This window comes from Staurois parvus, unplaced genomic scaffold, assembly GCF_062004578.1.
Source record: "Staurois parvus isolate SC_StPar_1 unplaced genomic scaffold, SC_StPar_1.0 ptg000471l, whole genome shotgun sequence".
Lineage (NCBI taxonomy): Eukaryota > Metazoa > Chordata > Amphibia > Anura > Ranidae > Staurois > Staurois parvus.
The window spans coordinates 1057126-1076039 of NW_028318267.1; the positions used below are offsets into that span (position 1 = coordinate 1057126).

An 18914-nucleotide genomic window follows, 5' to 3' on the forward strand; every position below is an offset into this window, starting at 1 on the left:
TTATGACTAAGTCTTTCTTTTCAAGTAGAGATTTTAATCCTGTATCTACGTCCATTTGGATATATGGGCTCTTTATTTTAATGGATTCCATATCTTTAAGTACCATTTCTTTAAAGATATTTATGTGTGATTGAGATTGGGGAGGGGGGTTAAAGAGGGAAGCATTCCTCAGGTTGGAAGCAGATGGTTGGATGGCTCTATGGTCGGTAGCTAATGTTTTATTTAGGAAAAATCTTTTTATTGCCAGTCTCCTGGTGAACTTATGTATATCTATATACATTTGAAATTTATTTAATTTAGCCTTAGGAGCATACTTTAAGCCTTTGTTTAGAACATTTAGTTCTTGATGGGATAAGGTGGTACCACTTAAATTAAAAATTCCCTTATGCGTTACAATTTCCTCTCTTTGGGATCTATTGACCCTCTTCCCTCCTCTGCGCGGGTACTTCTTTTCCATATTTTTCCTTCCCCTAAAAAACGGGGCTGTTGACCTGATTCAGACTGAATATTGTAAGATGAATATTCATGATAATGGACCTCTTCATGATAACCCACCTCTTCAGGGAAGCCTACCCCACCCCCTGCTAATTGCCGACCTCCTCCACTCTTCCTACCACTCCATCCCCCACAGCTATTTCCTCCTGTACCACTATCCCCTCCCTCTTAGATTGTAAGCTCCAAGGAGCAGGGCCCTCAAACCCCTCGTGTATCGCATTGTATTGCTATTGTACTGTATTGTCTCCCATTGCAATGTACAGCGCTGGGCGAACTGTTGGCGCTTTATAAATACTGTATAATAATAATAATAATCTTGTCTATTCTTTCCATGATGATATGGAGGATTATATGGAGACCTGTCATAATGGACATTGCGAGGAGTTCCCCAGTTTTTCTTTGGTGTGTGATGATAGGACCTATATTGATCCTGGTTGTAGTTATAATTGGGGGTACGGCCATTGGAGTGGTAAGTATTCCAATTTTGGGATCTTTTTTGGATTTCTTGTTAGGGCCTCTTTTATTATTCTTATGTAGTGGATGCCATATCATATCTCTCAATCCTATATTTTCCATATTACCCTCAGATGCCTGATGTGAATGTTCAAAACGTTCCCTTTGATTATTCCTACTGCGGTGGAGGAGGAGAAGTAGTTGTTTGGAGTATTGGAGTGTTTCCTTCTGGCCGGGAGGATCCTGGTCCAGTGGACAGCGGTCTTAGGAGATCATAGAAGGCTGGTCCATTGCAGGGGCTTAAGGACTTAAACTTAGGGGGTCCACACCTTGCGGTGAGTGAGGCTCTGGAAGGGGAGTACGAGTGACAGCACTTATCAACAATTTTTTGTCAAGATCACCAACATATCACCAAGTCACTATGTCAATAAAATTGTCGAAGGCGTTTTGTAGCACCAGGACTTCATAATATGAACTGGTACATTTATTATATTAATGTATTGATTTTTTAAGGACACATTCTTTTAAAAGCATTATTTCCAGCACAATTAAGATTACACAATTAAGTGCGGTACTTTTTGGGGAAGGTGTTTTGTAGTCCCCGCTACATTTATAGCTTGATATACAGGTGTTCTCATTTATGGTTTATAATTTACATCATAAGTATCTCATCTGCCATTTTTTACTATAAGGCTGCATGCACACGGGGCGTTTTAATAACGCTGGTAATGTTAGCTCTGTAAAGTCACATTAAAAATGTGAGTTTTTCAGCATTTTGCATTAGCATTTAGTAGCGTTTTTCCGCATTTTTTCTTTTGCGTTTTTTTTTACCAAAACAAAAAAATTTTCGGTCAAAAAATGTCCAGTTTGCCACAATTTACTGCATTTTTCAGCGTTAAAAGCGTTCTTACAGCTAAAAAAACAAAACAAAACCGCTGATTACAGTCTATGTGTGCATGGACACATAGGATAGCATGCTGGGAGTTTACTAGCTGCAGAAACATTTTTCAAAAGCCAAAAACAGCTGCTGTAAAAACGTCCTATATGCATGAGGATTAAAGTGTTGCACAAGAACTTTCATCTAACAGAGGTGTATTGTAGTACGGTGCATGTGACCCAGGGGCAGCCATAGAAAAACACCTGTGTATTGTAGTACGGTGCAATACAATTGTTTGTAGGATTGCACTTATTAAGAAGACAGGTGCATTGCAACACGGTACTCATCACTGGCATTCTTGTTTAGTTCACACACTTATACACTGAAGAGGGAGGTGCATTGTATACTTACACAATCACTGATTCTTTAAATCACATATATTACTTCTCCAACCAGTGTTTCACAGTTGTAGGAGTGGCAGCGCAGCATTCCAGTCGTCTAATTACCACACATATTTGTGTTAATTGCTAGCAGCAGCCCGCAGTTTCCAATCTCTCTTGTTTTCCGGTGCACAGGATTCTCAAATATACCATCAAAAGAAAGCTTTGTTTGTGTGAAATAATTATATAAATTTAGTTTGGGTACAGCGTTGCATGACCACGTAATTACCAGTAAAAGTAGTGCAGTGCTAAATAGGAAAAAATGTCCGGGTCAAAAAGGAGGTAAAATCTTTTAGAGCTGAAGTGGTCAAGAATGAATGGCAGCCCCACACATTTTTAAAAAGCAGCGCATTTTAGCTGCAGGTGGTTGCGGGTGCAGGAACAGGTGCGTTTCACGCATATGCAACCTGCAATAGTGTGAACCAGGCTGAATGGGACTGCCCGCGTTGGGGAAGCACAGAACGCCTGAGCATCCCCATGTGGGTAGACATAGCCCTCGCATGGGCGTATCCTGTAGTATGCCTGTTTAAACGAGGCTTAAAGGTGACAACAGTGGACTGTATCTTCATAGTGTGTTAAAAGGGCTACTTGTAGCCTATGTAACAGGGCTTAATGGGGAGACTAGAACACAATGTTGTCACCCTATAACAGAAAGTATCCCAACAAAGACCCTCATGTCAGGATCACCAGCTAATATTTTACTGTAAGCTGCAGATTTAACAATAACAAAAAAAACCTTTTGAAATGACAATACCATGTTAATTAAAATAAACAGTGTAGCGCTAATAAATAATATATATATATGAATATCCAGTGAATAAGTGATTACAATAAACAAACTCAATATTGAGTTTGTTTATTGTAATCACTTATTCACTGGATATTCATATATATATATATTATTTATTAGCGCTACACTGTTTATTTTAATTGACTACCGTATATACTCGAGTATAAGCCGACCTGAATATAAGCCGAGGTACCTAATTTTACCACAAAAAACTGGGAAAACTATTGACTCGAGTATAAGCTGAGGGTATCAGTGGGAGGAATAGTGCCCCATCATTGGTGTCAGTGGGAGGAATAGTGCCCCATCATTGGTATCAGTGGGAGGAATAGTGCCCCATCATTGGTGTCAGTGGGAGGAATAGTGCCCCATCATTGGTGTCAGTGGGAGGAATAGTGCCCCATCATTGGTGTCAGTGGGAGGAATAGTGTCCCATCATTGGTATCACTGGGAGGAATAGTGCCCCATCGTTGGTGTCAGTGGGAGGAATAGTGCCCCATCATTGGTATCACTGGGAGGAATAGTGCCCCATCGTTGGTGTCAGTGGGAGGAATAGTGCCCCATCATTGGTGTCAGTGGGAGGAATAGTGCCCCATCATTGGTGTCAGTGGGAGGAATAATGCCCCATCATTAGTATCAGTGACACCAATGATGCGGCACTATTCCTCCCACTGACACCAATGACACTTGCTGACCCCTGTTGCAGTATGGTGCTGCTGCAGCCAGCATATGTGGTTGCAGCAGCACCTCTGCACTGCACACTTACCGGCTTTTCCCTCACTCGATTTTCACGGGTCCGCTCGGCTCCGCCTCCTCGCCCTTGATTGGCCGCCTGTGTACCTTTCCTGAGCTACAGTTCTGGCGGCCAATCACCGGTGAGGAGGCGGAGCCGAGCGGCAGGAGTGAGGGAGTGGCCGGAGTGACGGAAGGAGCAGCGCTTCCTGGATGGATCATCGTGGGAGCCAGGTAAGAGACAGCAGCCCTCTGCCCACCCCTGTACGCGCCCCCCCTGCAGACGTTGACTCGACTATAAGCCGAGGGGGCCGTTTTTCAGCACAAAAAATGTGCTGAAAAACTCGGCTTATACTCGAGTATATACGGTATTCACTTATTTGGGTATAAGTTTAGTGTTAGCAGCTTTTGAGGGTAGGATTCCATTTAAGCGCAGGAGGTTTTTTGAAATTTTTACCATGTTAAGAAGTATATGAGATTGTAGTTATTGCGTTTACTTTAAAAACAGGTTTCAGGGCAGTTGGTCTGTTTGACGCAAAAACCTTCAAAGCCTGGCTTGAAATCTTAAACAAATAATAAAGAGTCTGAAAAGCTAGAGTTACACTTTAAATAAACTTTTATTTTGACACAAAACATTTCACTTCAAAGAAGGAGCCATTAGGGCCCCTGGCCAGACCCGCCACTTCTCCTTCCTGTGGTTGTGACATTGATGTGACCCAGGGGCAGCCATAGAAAAACACCTCCTATGAGGTATGCACAGCCACCGTGAATGACTATTTCCTGGGATCGAGACATGACGAGAGAAATTGGAGCAATTATCAGAAAAAAAAAAGTAAATTGAAAGAAAAACAAAAAGTTTCTTTTCCCTGTCAGTTGGCGGGGAGGTTTCCCACCGAGATCATAATTGCAATTTCTGTTCCACATCATCACGCGTTCCCCCTCCTGGAGAGATAATTGTATTGATTACATAACGCTCTTGTCGTGTCTCAGACAGGTCTACCCATCTTCTCTCCTGCGCAACGCCTGTTTTACACAGCCTCACGTGTAAATTGCATTTTGCAGCTTTTAAAAAAGAAAAGTGTCACGACCTAGATTTCAAATGCTGTAATATTAAATCTCAATGTTCAGTGCAGTGTTAACCCTGCTGGCATGCTAGAGAGCCAGGATAGCCATCAACACTTATGGGTGTAATTATAAAACATTTGCATATCAATTAGTTAAATGCATCTACAATCATTCTATGTAAATGGGGGCAAAAAACTAATTTTATTAGGTTATTTCCTGTGCTGCTTGAATGTTTTTCATTGATTTAAAATGGAAAATACCCCATTTGCCTACTAGATAGCGCTAAGCATCACAGGAAATTTCTGAGATATTTAGCCCCATCTAGTGGTCAAATGCTGTGTTTTTACCCCCATTTTCACAGAATGAATGTACATGTAGCTTCACTGGGCAAATTCCTATGCAAATTATGTATACACATAATTCTCTCACGGCTTCAACTACCACCTCTATGCTGACGACACACAAATCTATCTCTCAACCCCCCACCTCACCCCCTTGGTCTCAGCCCGAATCACACACCTACTGAGCGACATATCAGACTGGATGTCACTCCACTTCCTTAAATTGAACCTCTCCAAAACCGAGTTTCTTGTCTTCCCCCCAGCTCGGACACCACCCCCCACTGACTTCTCCGTCACATCCAACAACGCTACCATCAAACCCGCCCCGCAGGCCAGAGTACTTGGTGTCATTCTGGACTCCAACCTATCCTTCCAACCCCAAGTCCAATCTTTAACAAACTCGTGCAGACTCCACCTCCACAACATCGCCAAAATACGCACGTTCCTAACCCCAGAAACCACTAAACAGCTCATCCACTCCCTCATCATATCACGACTCGATTACTGCAACTCCCTCCTCACTGGCCTGCCTCGCCGCTGGCTATCCCCGCTTCAGTCGATCCTGAATACAGCTGCCAGACTCATTCACCTTTCCAACTGCTCTGTCTCCGCCACCCCCCTCTGCCAATCCCTCCACTGGCTTCCGATTGCGCAACGGATCAAATTCAAAATCCTAACGCTGACGTACAAAGCTGTCCACTATACTGCCCCGAACTACATTACTGACCTAATATCCAAGTACCGCCCAGCACGCACACTCCGCTCCTCACAAGACCTCCTTCTCTCTAGTTCCCTGGTCTCCTCCTCCCATGCCCGCCTCCAGGACTTCTCCAGGGTGTCACCCATCCTCTGGAACTCCCTGCCCCAACCCATCAGATTATCACCTACTCTCCTCTCCTTTAGGCGCACCCTGAAAACCCATCTTTTCAGGGAAGCCTACCCCACCCCCTGCTAACTTGCCGACCTCCTCCACTCTTCCTACCACTCCATCCCCCACAGCTATCTCCTCCTGTGCCACCATCCCCTCCCTCCTAGATTGTAAGCTCGAAAGAGCAGGGCCCTCGAACCCCTCGTGTTTTGCACTGTATTGGTATTGTTCTGTCACATGTTTTGTCCCCCTTTGTAATGTACAGCGCTGAGCGAACTATTGGCGCTTTATAAATACTGTATAATAATAATAATACACCCCATACTGTTTCTAGAGTCTTTTGTAACCCCCAGGAGCCTGATATTCTGTCCAGGCTTGCAAGGTGGCAAATTAGAGCATAATATTTATAGGGGTGTGGTTTGATATTTATAGGTTTGCAGGAGATTAAAGTGGAACTCAAAGCTGGCAAAAAAACATAAAAACATTTCCTCCTCTCTGGCATATAAAAAAAATATACAAAATTGGCAAGAGGGAACATGATATGACCGTTTGGTGACCAGAATAAATGCTTGGGGGTTATCACATTCAGAACTTGTGAGGAGGAAGACTGTGCAAGTGTTAGGGTAAGCAATACTCTCCATTCTCCTAGAAAAACAAGCATTATATTCTTACAGAAGAACTCTTGTGTGACGGGAGTCACTTTCGGTGGGGGGCCCATGGAACCCAGCTCACTTTGGAGAAGTGGGGAGACCCCTGTCTCAGCTCCCCATATCCCTCTTATGTGTAAGTCACCCTGTGCCTGTTAGAGGTACAGGGTGATCTGTCCTAATATTGGGGTGGGGGGTTGTTGATTGTTTAATGTCATGTTGCTGCATCCCTTTGTTCTATTGTGTGTCTTGCTTGGGAGCAAACTATTAGGGGATGTATGTGTTTATGTGTATTAGCTTAGTGGGGGCTGTCTCCAGCAGCCCTCCCTCCTGATGGGACTGTCTGTTGGTGTAAAGTTTGAATATCTGTGTGTCTCTTGTTGCTAAGTGTAGATTGCCCTGCCCTGTGTCCTCCCCTGAGTGTATAAAAAGCCAGTTTGAGTTTCAAATAAAGAGCTCCATGTTCAGACAGACTGGTGTCGTCTAGTCTTGTTTGGTTGGCTATGGGGTCCGTGGTCAGTGTTCGGACTGGGAAGCGGTATTCTAACGGAAGTACTCAGCGCAGACTGGGTCGGCTCCGTTACATCTTGGAAACAAGTTTTTTAAAACATCTGTTGGGTTACAAATTGTTAAATCTTAGGAGGTGCACCTTCTGGACCGCTGCCTGTTATTTACAGTTGCACTGACCATAAAGCCTTTACTTTAGTTCAGGTGTCCCTGCAGTCGTGATGGGAATATAGTGGCACTCCTACACAAAAGCTGTCCTATAATTTTTTAACTCAGCCTGGAATTAAGCCGGCCAATTTCAACTGATGTATGGGCAGGCTGATTGTATCAAAAATCAATCTATTAATTGACTTGTGTACAACAAGCCTGTTGGTTTTTGTTTTACATACAATTATTGCCAGCAGCTATAGCAACTAGCAGTAATTCACCCACAGTGGAAAGAAAGAAAATCACATCATCTATGGGCTGCTTTAAATCACTGTAATAAAGTCCTCAAAAGAAACACTGTTGTCTTGGTGCTACTTAAAAAAACAAGGTATTATAAACGTAAACTTTGGTAAAACTGTGGCAAATAAGGCAATTTGCAGACAACACACTGGCAGATGTGGCAACCTGCTGGCAAACTGGAGAGAACACAACCCTCCTGCTGGATCTTGCCTCCTCTGCAGGGTCAACTCACCACCCTGGTTGTCATGTGATTTGAGTAGTTATGTAGTGATGTTGGGTCTTGGCAGATTGTCAGGAAAATGGAAAACATACCACCTGGGTCTGTCCTACAATTGATCTGTGTATTGCCCTGTTTATGCTTATCATTTGTTTGCTAGTTATACACTGATCTGGGCAGATTTTTTTTAAGTCCGCAAACGTGCAACTATAACGAAAAAACCCGTAAGTGTTTCACAAAAAAGTGCAAGTGCAAAAACACCACACAAAAAGTGCACTTAGGGGTGTGCTGTGTCCTACCCCTAAAGGGGCTTGGACCGCTTACCCTGATCCCCCGGGGCACGAAGCTCCTGACGGGGACAAGGTCCCCACTTGGTCCTCCTGGCCAAAAGGCCTTGTGGACCACCGTTCCCTATGCCCAGCCGAAGCCGGACATTCAGTACTAGGCAAGGGGACTCTCCCGAAGAAGAGTCCTCTAGGGATCAGGGGAGGAAGGAACCGTATGGCCACATATCCTCCCCCTAGACTTCAGGGTAGGCCCGAGGACCCACACCCTCCATCCGTGAAAAACACACACATAAGGCAAAGAAAAAAGTGACAAACGTGGGAGTGGTTAAATTAAATAAATAAAAAATAAAAAAGTGGTACCGTGCCAAATAGTGCACAGACCAGGCCCTGAGGCCTGTAGCAAAAATTGCCCTGGACTTAGCCAAAAGACCTGGTCCTTAGGGCGCTGTGCAAAAAGAGGTGAAAAACAGTGGCCATGTGTCATCTTCACACCGTGGGGTCCCACACCCAAGTGTTACTAGTGACACCCCTGAGAGCGTCTTCCCCAGGGGGCACTGAGTTTGCGGACCTCCTGCGTCCCCAACCCCTGGCCAGACCAAGGTAGATCCGTCCAAATCAGGAGGCACTGGGTCTTTCCAGTCTTCCCAGAGGAATTACTCCCGGGGCCCCAGCTTAACTCGTGGCGCTCCCCGGTTTCTGTCCCTCCGGTACTAGCCTTCCGGATCTGGGCAGATGCCATATTTACAATGTCATATTTGTTGCAGACACATAGTGGACAGTCTTCTGCTGGCTTGAGCAGGGCTAGGCTTCTGGTGTTGCTGTACCTTTAGAGAGAGCCTGTTCCCAGACCACTGATTACTTCTCATAAAATGTGCATTTGTCATATTTTATGCATGTTATTTACATGTAAAATCCTCCCTTGTGTAGACATGCAATAGCCCTGAGACTTCTGCTTGGCACCACCACCTTGGATTTGATCACTAGATCAACATACTTAAAGAGGTGCTAGGAATTTTTACACTTGCATGTGTAGTCAGATGAAGGGAAACTAGGCTCAATAGTTCTGGTGAGGGGGCTCCCAAACGGCAAGGCATCCCTCAATGGGCACCCAACAGTAGCACAAACCATAGAATTACAAAAAGGACCAAAATCAGATGAAAGAGTTTAAGATTATTTTAATTGTTGGTAACAGTCATATAAAAATAGCCAACTTGTTTTGGAGGCAACACCACTTCATCCAAGCCCTTCTTCAGGACTTCATACAGGATAAACCATGGATGAACTCAGAGAAAACAGTGACTTCACAGATCTATAATGGAACCAGTACTGAACTCTCCCCATGAAGGAACAACCTGACAGCAGTTGCTGTGGAGGAGCTCAGTGCAATACCTTGTGTAGTGGTGATGTGTCAAGCCAGAGAAGGTTCCCACATTGAAGTGAATAGTAGGTGCATCTTAAAGTGTGCTTCACTTGTCGGATGTTCTAGTGATGCTGAGTCAGACTTCTCCAAATAGTGCCAGATGTCCCCCCTCACCTCAAAAGAGAGAAAAGTTCAACTGTCAACAGTAAGAGTTATATGTCAGGTAGTTCAAGGACTGTGACCTAATACTGCCATGAGACTGCCTGTTCTCTGAGTGAAGTGCCTTGTATTTGTAGGGCTGTAGTTCTGAGAACAGGCATAGAAGCAGGATTGTCTGTCGCTTAGAAGGGATTCTATTACCAGCAATTTGTGTATACAAGACAATCCGCATGACAAACTACAAAGTATTACACAGTCCTTATCACTGTTCCCAATTCAAGACATTGAGTGATAAAATTACTCCTGTCAAAAATATGTCAGAAATGTACTCCTCGCAAAGAGGTACCAACTACATCCATTCAGATGCAGAAGACACAAGATCATCTGCTCAGTGGCAATGGGGCAGAACCTATACCAGAGCAGTAATGATCATCTCACACCTATGGTTAACTTTTTAACAAGCATTTCCTATAGTGAACCTGTCATAAAGTTGACCACATCATCATAGGGCACACATTTGCCATAATTTTCATGAGTATACTTATGTAGCAAATTTGGCTTTGCAAAGGGGAATCAAAATTCATACATTTTTAGTGATCATACAAACCCTGATATACAAAATGAATGCAATAGATGTTTTTGGTCACTATGAACCACAAATTGGAATTTAGACAGTTGCTAAAATATAAATACATTTTCAAACAAAAACTGAAATTTTCAGACCTTCAGGTCGTGTCATTTTGCCCTGCCTCCTACCCCTCCCTCTCTTAAAACTGGACATATTTTTTAACTATTATCTTTTATTATGTTCTGCATGTAGGCAGGTTGCCTACAGTGTGTGTGTGTGTTTTTTGCATTAGCCAGGTAGTTCAGCTTGCCCAGGCTGGGGTAAGAGTTAAATTCCAGCACTTCAGTTCCCGGGCTTTTTGTCCTGGGCCAGCTTTCCACCCTGTGTGATACATAAATAGGGGGAAGGTACACTTCCAGAGAGAAACGGGAGCTTGAGAAAGAAGAAACATACCAGTATGTGGACCAAGAACCAGCATGTGATTCGCACAAGATACCAGTGTTCCAGAGGACACTACCAGCCATTGGAGCTTGCCAGCTATAGACTTGCAACTGTAAAGGTATGCCTGGGCAGCCACCTCTGTTAGTCTGTTTAGAGTTGGGATTTTGTTATGCTTGTTATTTGTTCGGCCATGAAACGTTGCAGTAAAGTTACCAAACTGTTTCAAGCCTGTTCTGAAGGTATTCTAAAGGGATACATGATGGTTTCTGGCATATGAAGAACAGTGTCAGTAAATCACACATGGAGTGTAAAGCAAGGCAACTACAAAAAGGGTTTACTTGGCAAGACAAGTAGAGGAGGAATTCAGTTGCTATGGGAAACCAAGTAATGGCGTGAAGTGTACAGCAGCCTGTCGTGAAGTATGGGACCTGGCATGGTGAAGGGTTCTCCGGTAGCAAGGGGGCTGGTGATCTGGCTTCCTCCCCCTAAAAGTATCGGGATTGAATCTGCATTACAGATGCTCACAGCCTAGTTGCATGGTACAGGAGAGCTGAAGGAGTTAAATGAGAGCACGTATGTGCTCTGTCACTGGGAGTGAAGTGGCAGAGGTATGCTGGACAGGTGGAGAGGGCATAGGCTCAGTAGTGTCCCTCCAAATGCAACATGTCACAAACAAGGTATGTATTGACATGGGACGGAAGGATTTACAGAGAAACTCTACATTTCACACAACTACATACAGTGCACGGCTCCTCTCAAGCTGGCTCGGCTCAAGCTGGGGGTCCCGCCATAATGTTTGACTTTCACATGGACGCAGCCCCCGCATTGTCTGGGGTATTGGTGAGTGCATGCATGGAAAAAGGTACCCTGATGTGTGGGGACAGTGGCCCCATCCACAAATGTCTCTCACCTAGATGAGAATTATGTTTCCCCCCGCTCCATGCACATGCCACAGAGCTTTGGGTCCCGAGCAAGTCCTGTGGCACAGTTGTACAGACACTGGTTTTCCAGACCATCTTCGGGGTTTCCAGTGCATGTGCTATTGGGCTATTAAGGAAGTCACAAACCTTCTCCCTCTGTGTGGATGCACAAGAAATAACCTGCATGTGTGCACATGTGCCAAAGGGCTCTTCCAGGACCCGAAGACCGAGCAGAGCCCTTCAGCACATATGGTGACAATGGAGGGAGGATGGACTCACCTGACAAATGAACTGAAGGTTTGCTTTAAAGCACACCTGCAAGTTGACCGAGAAAGAGCTGTATTTTGACAGGCTGTATACTGTATATATATTTCCTCCTTGCTGCAAGAAGACCGAGGCATGCCTATTGCTGCTTCTATGTGCACACCAACTTGCTACAAGCCTTCGGCCATCTGCTAAGAACTAGAGTTACTCCAGGCAGATCCAGAAGTGAGCTGACATCTGAACAGTGGAACCCCTGTTGCTGTATCACTGAGACTGGTAAGAGGACACTGCCACTATTAACCTGTTGCTGCTAGCAAAGACTGAGCACATAGGGACTTGTTATCTCACTAACAGCTTTTTTATTACTGCATGCAGACTTTACTGCGACTGTACTCATGTGCACCGCCATAAAGATTGGGCCCCAGTGCTAGCTGGCTGAAGAACTAGGACTAAAGACTGCTCACTCAGATAGCTGTTTTACATGAACATATTGCCCATTGCTCATAGTAAGAGGTACAGTACCTCTTTAGGGAGTGTTAAATTAAATTGCTGCCTATCATAGAGTGCTCTCTAAAGTGGATATTGCCTATTGTTCACAGACAAGTTATCGCAGTATTGATTATCATTGCTGTTACTGTTTTCTAATGGCATTATTTTACTGATTTTGTGGATTACCAGGTTTACTCTAATTTAGCTGCATAGGACTCCATTTTTTACTGTTATATTGTCTAGTGAACTCTGATTGATCTAATCCTTTTCTTACTCATTTATGTGCATACTGCTTTTATATGTAACCCTTGACAATATATTGGGTTGATTTGCCACTAGCCAGTCAGATGTTTGCCTTTTGACACTGAACCTTAGTTGTATGCAGAGTATTGATATGTATGCTCCCTGCAGCAGTGCAGTATCCATTTGTCCTCAGAGTTGAGGCAGAAGAACAGAGAACCCAATCTACCAAGCGGCTCCTGTAGGCGTAGTGCTACACTTTATTCCCTTCCCTAATCTCTTAGTTTGTAAGCTCCAAGGAGCAGGGCCCTCCTATCCCTCTTGTATTGAACTGTATTGTTGCTGTATTGTCTCCCGTTATATTGTAAAGCCCTGAGCAAACTGTTGGCGCTTTATAAATCCTGTATACTAATAATAATAATCCCAGGTTCCCTGCAGCATATACTTCACCAACCACCCGTCCCCCTTGTTCTGCCATAGAAAATACCTAATGCTTCCAGGTTATTATTATTATTATACAGGATTTATATAGCGCCGACAGCTTGCTCAGCGCTTTATATTATGGTGGGAGACAGTACACAAGACAGTACAGTAGCAATACGATTCAATACAAGAAGGGTTCGAGGGCTCTGCTCCTTGGAGCCTACAACCTAGGAGGGAGGGGATAGTGGTACAGGAGGAAATAGCTGTGGGGGATGGAGTGGTTGTAAGAGTAGAGTTCAGTATTAGCTGAGGGCGGGGTAGGATTCCCTGAAGAGATAAGTTTTCAGAGTGCGCCTAAAGGTAAGCAGAGTAGGTGATAGTCTGACGAATTGGAGTAGGGAGTTCCAGAGGATGGGGGAAGCCCTGGAGACGAGCATGGGAGGAGGAGACAAGGGAGCTAGAGAGTAGGAGGTCTTGTGAGGAGTAGAGAGTACGGTTTGGGTGATATTTGGAGACAAGATCGGTGATGTAGTTAGGGGCAGTGTTATGAACGGCTTTATACGTCAGTGTTAGCGTTTTGAATTTTATCTGTTGGGCAATTGGAAGCCAGTGGAGGGATTGGCAGAGGGGGGTGGCAGATACGGAATGGTTAGTAAGGTGGATGAGTCTGGCCGCAGCATTCATGATAGACTGATGAGAGGATAGCCTGCGATGAGGTCGGCCAATGAGGAGGCAGTTACAGTAGTCGAGGCATGATATAATAAGGGAGTGAATGAGTTGCTTAGTGGTTTTGGAGGTTAGGAATGGTTGTATCTTGGAGATGTTGCAGAGGTGAAGTCTACATGAGTTTGTCAGCTATTGGACCTGGGGCTGGAAGGACAGATTGGAGTCTAGGATGACACCTAGTACTGTGGCTTGAGGGGTGGGACTGATGATAGTGTATTTGGTCTTATGGAGAAGTCGGGGGGGGGGCACGGGCTGGGGGGAAAACTAGGAGCTCGGTTTTGGAAAGATTTAGATTGAGGAAGTGGAGTGACATCCAATCCGATATGTCACTTAGTAGGCTTGTGATATGAGCGGAGACTGAAGGGGTGAGGTGAGTGGTAGAGAGATAGATTTGCGTGTTGTCGGCATAGAGATGGTAATTGAAGCCGTGGGAATGTATCAATTGACCAAGGGAGGAGGTGTAGATGGAGAAGAGAAGGGGCCCGAGGACCGAACCTTGAGGGACCCCAACAGAGAGGGTGAGTGAAGAGGAGGTGGCAGCGTTATAGGCAACACTGAAGGAGTGCTGTGATAGATAGGAGGAGAGCCAGGAGAGAGCGGAGTCTCTGAGGCCAAAAGCGTGTAGTTTTTTTTTGAGGAGGGGGTGGTCAACCGTGTCAAAAGCCGCAGAGGGGTTGAGGAGTAGGAGTACTGAATAGTGGCCATTAGTTTTGGCAGTTAGCAGGTCATTGGTGAGTTTGAGTAGGGCAGTTTCGGTGGAGTGTAGGGGACAGAAGCCAGACTGTAGGGGGTCGAGGAGGTTGTTGTCGGTGAGGTGGGAACTCAGGCGATTATAGACTAAGCGCTCTAGGAGTTTGGATTTAAATGTCAGCAGGGAGATGGGTCTTAGGTTGTTCAAATCAGTGGGATCCAGGGAGGGTTTTTTAAGTATGGAAGTGATGTGCGTGTGCTTCAGAGGGGAGGGGAAGGTGCCAGTAGAGAGGGAAAGATTAAAGATGTGAGTGAGGGAGCGTAGGATGGAAGAAGAGGGTGATCGTAGGAGTTGTGAGGGGACAGGGTCAAGGGGGCAGGTGGTGAGGTGGGCTTCTGAGAAGACCTTAGTGACCTCTTCAGTAGTAGTGAGGTCGAAGGAGTGGAGTGTTGAGGGGATTTTAGTGTGAGGAATGCTAGGTGGGGTGAAAGTCAGAGCAGTGGCGATGTCCCTACGAATTGCGTCAATCTTGTTTTTGAAGTGGTTAGCAATCTCGTGGGCAGTGAGGTACTGGGTGGAGGTGGGGGCGGAGAGAGTAGAGAGTTAAAAGTAGAGAAGAGCTGGCGAGGACTGCAGGAGAAGGTATCAATGAGGGTAACAAAGTAGGCTTGCTTGGCAGCGTAAAGGGAGGAAGTGTATGTTAGGAAGGCAGATTTATATTGGGTGAACGCTTGTTGGGATTTGGTTTTGCGCTATAGTCGCTCCAGCGCATGACTACGTCCTTTGAGATTTTTGGTGTGGTTCGTCTGCCAGGGTTGTAGCGGTCGGGGCCTAATGTTTCGTGTTGGGGGTGCTAGCGAGTATAGAGCGGCTGACAGCGAGTTGTTATATACAATATAATGCAACTTGTCTCTCATTCCATGTGACAATGCTGAGACATGGACCGTCCTAAACCCTGTATAAACTATGACTCCAGCAACTCAAGAGCGAAAGAAGCTGCTGGATAGGTCAGCATTAAAGTGAACCTCATGCTTTGCCCAGCCCTAAATGGCCCAATTATTTACCTGAGACTCTGGTCACATGATAGACTGGATCCCAGGTCTTTGTTCTTTTAATCTATATTGTGGTTTCCATTCCTGGTAACATGGATGTTGCCCATTGTGTGTTTGAAGATACTGTCACAGGGTCCTTAAAGGGTCCTGAAACATGAGAAACAGGACCACGACTGGTTAGTTGAGCAGCAGAGAGTGAATGGAGGAAAGCTTTCAATCACTTGTTGCCATAGAAGATTACTTGACAGAGGATTCAGTTATGTTTTTATGGTTTTTAAAGGCTTAGTAAAATTGGGAAGGTGCAGGTAGGATCTGAATGTTATTTTTGCCCAGAGTTGTGCTGTAAAATGAACTTATGATTAGAGAAGTACAAGTGCTGCCATTGCTGGTCTCCTGACAATGCTAAATGACTGGCTGTGTACTTAAAGAGGTTCTAAAGTCTATACTTTTTTTTACCTTAACGCATTCTCTTCACAAAACGCCTCACTAATTGTACTTCCCGCTGCTGTCTTTTAACACTTACCCATCTCTGGCTCCAGCAATGCTCCTATTACTTTGTGCTTTTTAAGGAGAAACCGAGGGTGGTGGAACCATAGGCTTCTGCTGCTGTCAGTCAAACTCCTGTGAGAAGAGAGTGAGGGCACGGCTTATGGGCGCTATGGGTATCCATGTACACACATAGCCCAGCTCGGGGCACTCACACATGCACAGATGCCTCTAACACTCAGCTTACTAAGGAGGCACCCAAATGAGGGAGGACTGGGGACTGCCAGAAGATCTGAAGAAGAAGCTTTCCGTGCAATATTGTTGCACAGAGCAAGCAAGTATAACATCTTTTTTTATAAAAAAAGAAAAACCAAAAACTTTATTATCACTTTAAGAGTTACAGCCCAGAACAAACATGGTGTAAATAAGTGTCAAAAAAACTGTTGCAATTCTTCATCTCCATATTTGTTCCAGTTCAACTACTCATAGCATCGGCATGACAGCTAGGGAACTAGCCTCCTGAAAAAGAGGTTAAATGCCAGCTTCTATTATTCTCTTTTCACAGGCTCCCTTTTAACCCATCCAGTTTTCTGTAATTTATCAATCGATTTGCTTGCTCCTCCCTCAGTGTAGGGTGGAGAAGATTCTGAGGACTTACGACAAAACATAATGCAGCATTATTATGACAACCAGTTCACAGGGTAAGCTATCAGTTTCCTGATACTGTTATACTGGTAGATACAGTCACGCAGCATGCGACAGGACCATGTGAGGTGGCATGCACTGGCTTGTACAGAAGTACATCAATGTTGCGCGATACTAATCAACAATTAAATATGTTGGCCTGTGACACAAAGCTGGCCCTGGTTGTGCATGCAGCCGATGGATATATGAGCTCAGCGACTTCATTAACCTTAATTACGCACGTGACTTTCACATTTTTGGCCCTGAAGAAAGTGCACTTTGCAAGGACAGGTCTCCCCACGGTACAAGGCCGTCTCGGCAACAGATTGGAATGATAATTACTTTGAACGTTTAGTATGGATGGGGCTGAGCAGGAGAATGACTCACTGCAATTATACTAACAACTCCTTTTATCAGGCGTGTTTACATTCATCTCTACGGGTCAAAAACAGTTCCTGGAATACAAATGGGAAGCAAGATGGAGCACCCACTAGACTGCCATTGACAACATGCATCCATTCACGCTGGCCACCCAACAAACACAGCGGGTCTTTTTAATATAAAAAAAAAATGTTTGGAGTGGATTTACTAAAGGCAAATAGACTGTTCACTTTGCAAGTGCAATTGCTCCAGAGCTTAGTAAATGAGGTGAAGAATACCCAGTCACATGCAAGGAAAATAACAGCATTTTGCTTGCAGATGATTGAATGATGGAAGTCAGCAGAGCTTCACCTTATTTACTAAGCTCTGGAGCAACTGCACTTCCAAAGTGCATAGTCTATTTGCCTATTTGCCTTTAGTAAATCCACTCCTTTGCGTTGCCAAATAACATTTTCTTTCTTTCTTTTTGAATACCAACTTCTTTTAGTATACATGTCTTTTATAAGGCACAGTATTAATATTATACAGGATATATATAGCGCCAACAGTTTGCACAGCGCTGTACAAAATGAAGGTAGACATTACAGTTACAATACAATTTGGTACAAGAGGAAACAGAGGGCCCTGCTCGTTAGAGCTTACAATCTATTCACTAGACTAGTGATCAGAGGTGCAAAAATTACCTGATTTCCCTATCCATACATTCGAGGTGGATGGGGGAATCCTCCCCACTGCGCTATTGTATTGTGATGGCAGGGGGACTTTGCTACTGTCAGAATACACTGATTAGCACTGCTGGCTACAGCTGGTGGTGCTAATCGAGTGTCAAAAATCTGACTTCTGTTCAACCGGCCTGCCCATACATGGATTGAAATTCATCTGGTCCCTGTTAAACCAGCCAAATTTCGATCCATGTATAACACTACCCGATTTAGGAGTTGCTTAAGTTTTAGGTCCCCATATAGTCCTGCACAGTCCTGCAGAGCCAGGCAACATGCATTTTCCACAGACTTGCATTCCAGAGACAGTAAACAATCCTTGAGCTTTTTTTTTTCCTGAGTTTTTTGTTTGTTTTTTAGTTTTATTAGGGGGTTTTAAACTTGGATGGGGTTGAGGGGTGTATCGGATGCCCAAGAGTAAACGGAGGACCACTTCCTGGCAACTATATACAAGTCTCTTACTGAGCTCTACAGCCTCTCCTGGTGTACCAACCCAGACCCCAGATAAATCCTTTTCTTTACCCAGCTGCCTGGAGTTATCCCTGGGCAAGGGGATCCAGTGCCTGTTACTTTAAGATGAACAGTCCTGTGTAAAGAGCTAGTCAGGTTTCCCACCAGAATGTTGGTCCAGGGGGTGTAGGATTACTCACTCAGTCTCTTTCCTGTGAGCTGGTTTAGGTAGGCATCTGCCTTCAGGCCTTCTACTTGGCTGGCTCCTTTCCTGGCTCCACAGGTAGTCCTCCCTTTGGGGACTGGTGAGGCCGAGCGATCCTCTTGTCTAAGATCCAGCCTGTAGGTAGGCCCCTTCCCACTGGGCCCCCTCCCAGGCTCCTGCATCTCTTCCTCTCACTCCATCTTCTACCCGAACTCTCCTGCTGCTGAGCAGGCTCAGTCATACTTAAGGGCTGTCCTGACCCCATGCAAAGTATACAGATTGGCCCTTCCTCACCCCTGCCCACCACTTCTAGAATATTTTCCAATATTCTAGAGCACAGGATGTATCAAGGAGCTGATCTGCAGAGCCTCTGAGCCCTGACCCAAATTTGATCCTGCAGACCATTCCCAGGCTGCTGCACATCCTTGCTAACTAAAAATGAACAACTAGCTCCCCCTGGCTATCTAGTAGGGTGCTACACATGTTTGGCTGG

The 18914-nt window shown here is 44.8% G+C and overlaps 1 protein-coding gene across 8 annotated transcripts in view; it reads right to left on the reverse strand.

Annotated features, from left to right (window-relative positions):
• Positions 1 to 18914, reverse strand: part of LOC149452461 (uncharacterized) — a 247627-nt gene that overhangs the window by 143315 nt on the left and 85398 nt on the right. Inside the window, exons 4-6 of one of the 8 annotated variants that reach the window (XR_016314864.1) lie at positions 15509 to 15643; positions 9553 to 9697; positions 4383 to 4726 (exon numbers count right to left, since the gene is read on the reverse strand). The exons of 5 other annotated variants lie outside the window; for them this stretch is intronic. The gene's annotated coding sequence lies outside the window, so the exon portion shown is untranslated. Of the gene's footprint in view, positions 1 to 4382; positions 4727 to 9320; positions 9698 to 15508; positions 15644 to 18914 lie in introns of those variants that run through there. 2 more of the 8 variants (XR_016314861.1, XR_016314862.1) reach the window with 2 other exon arrangements.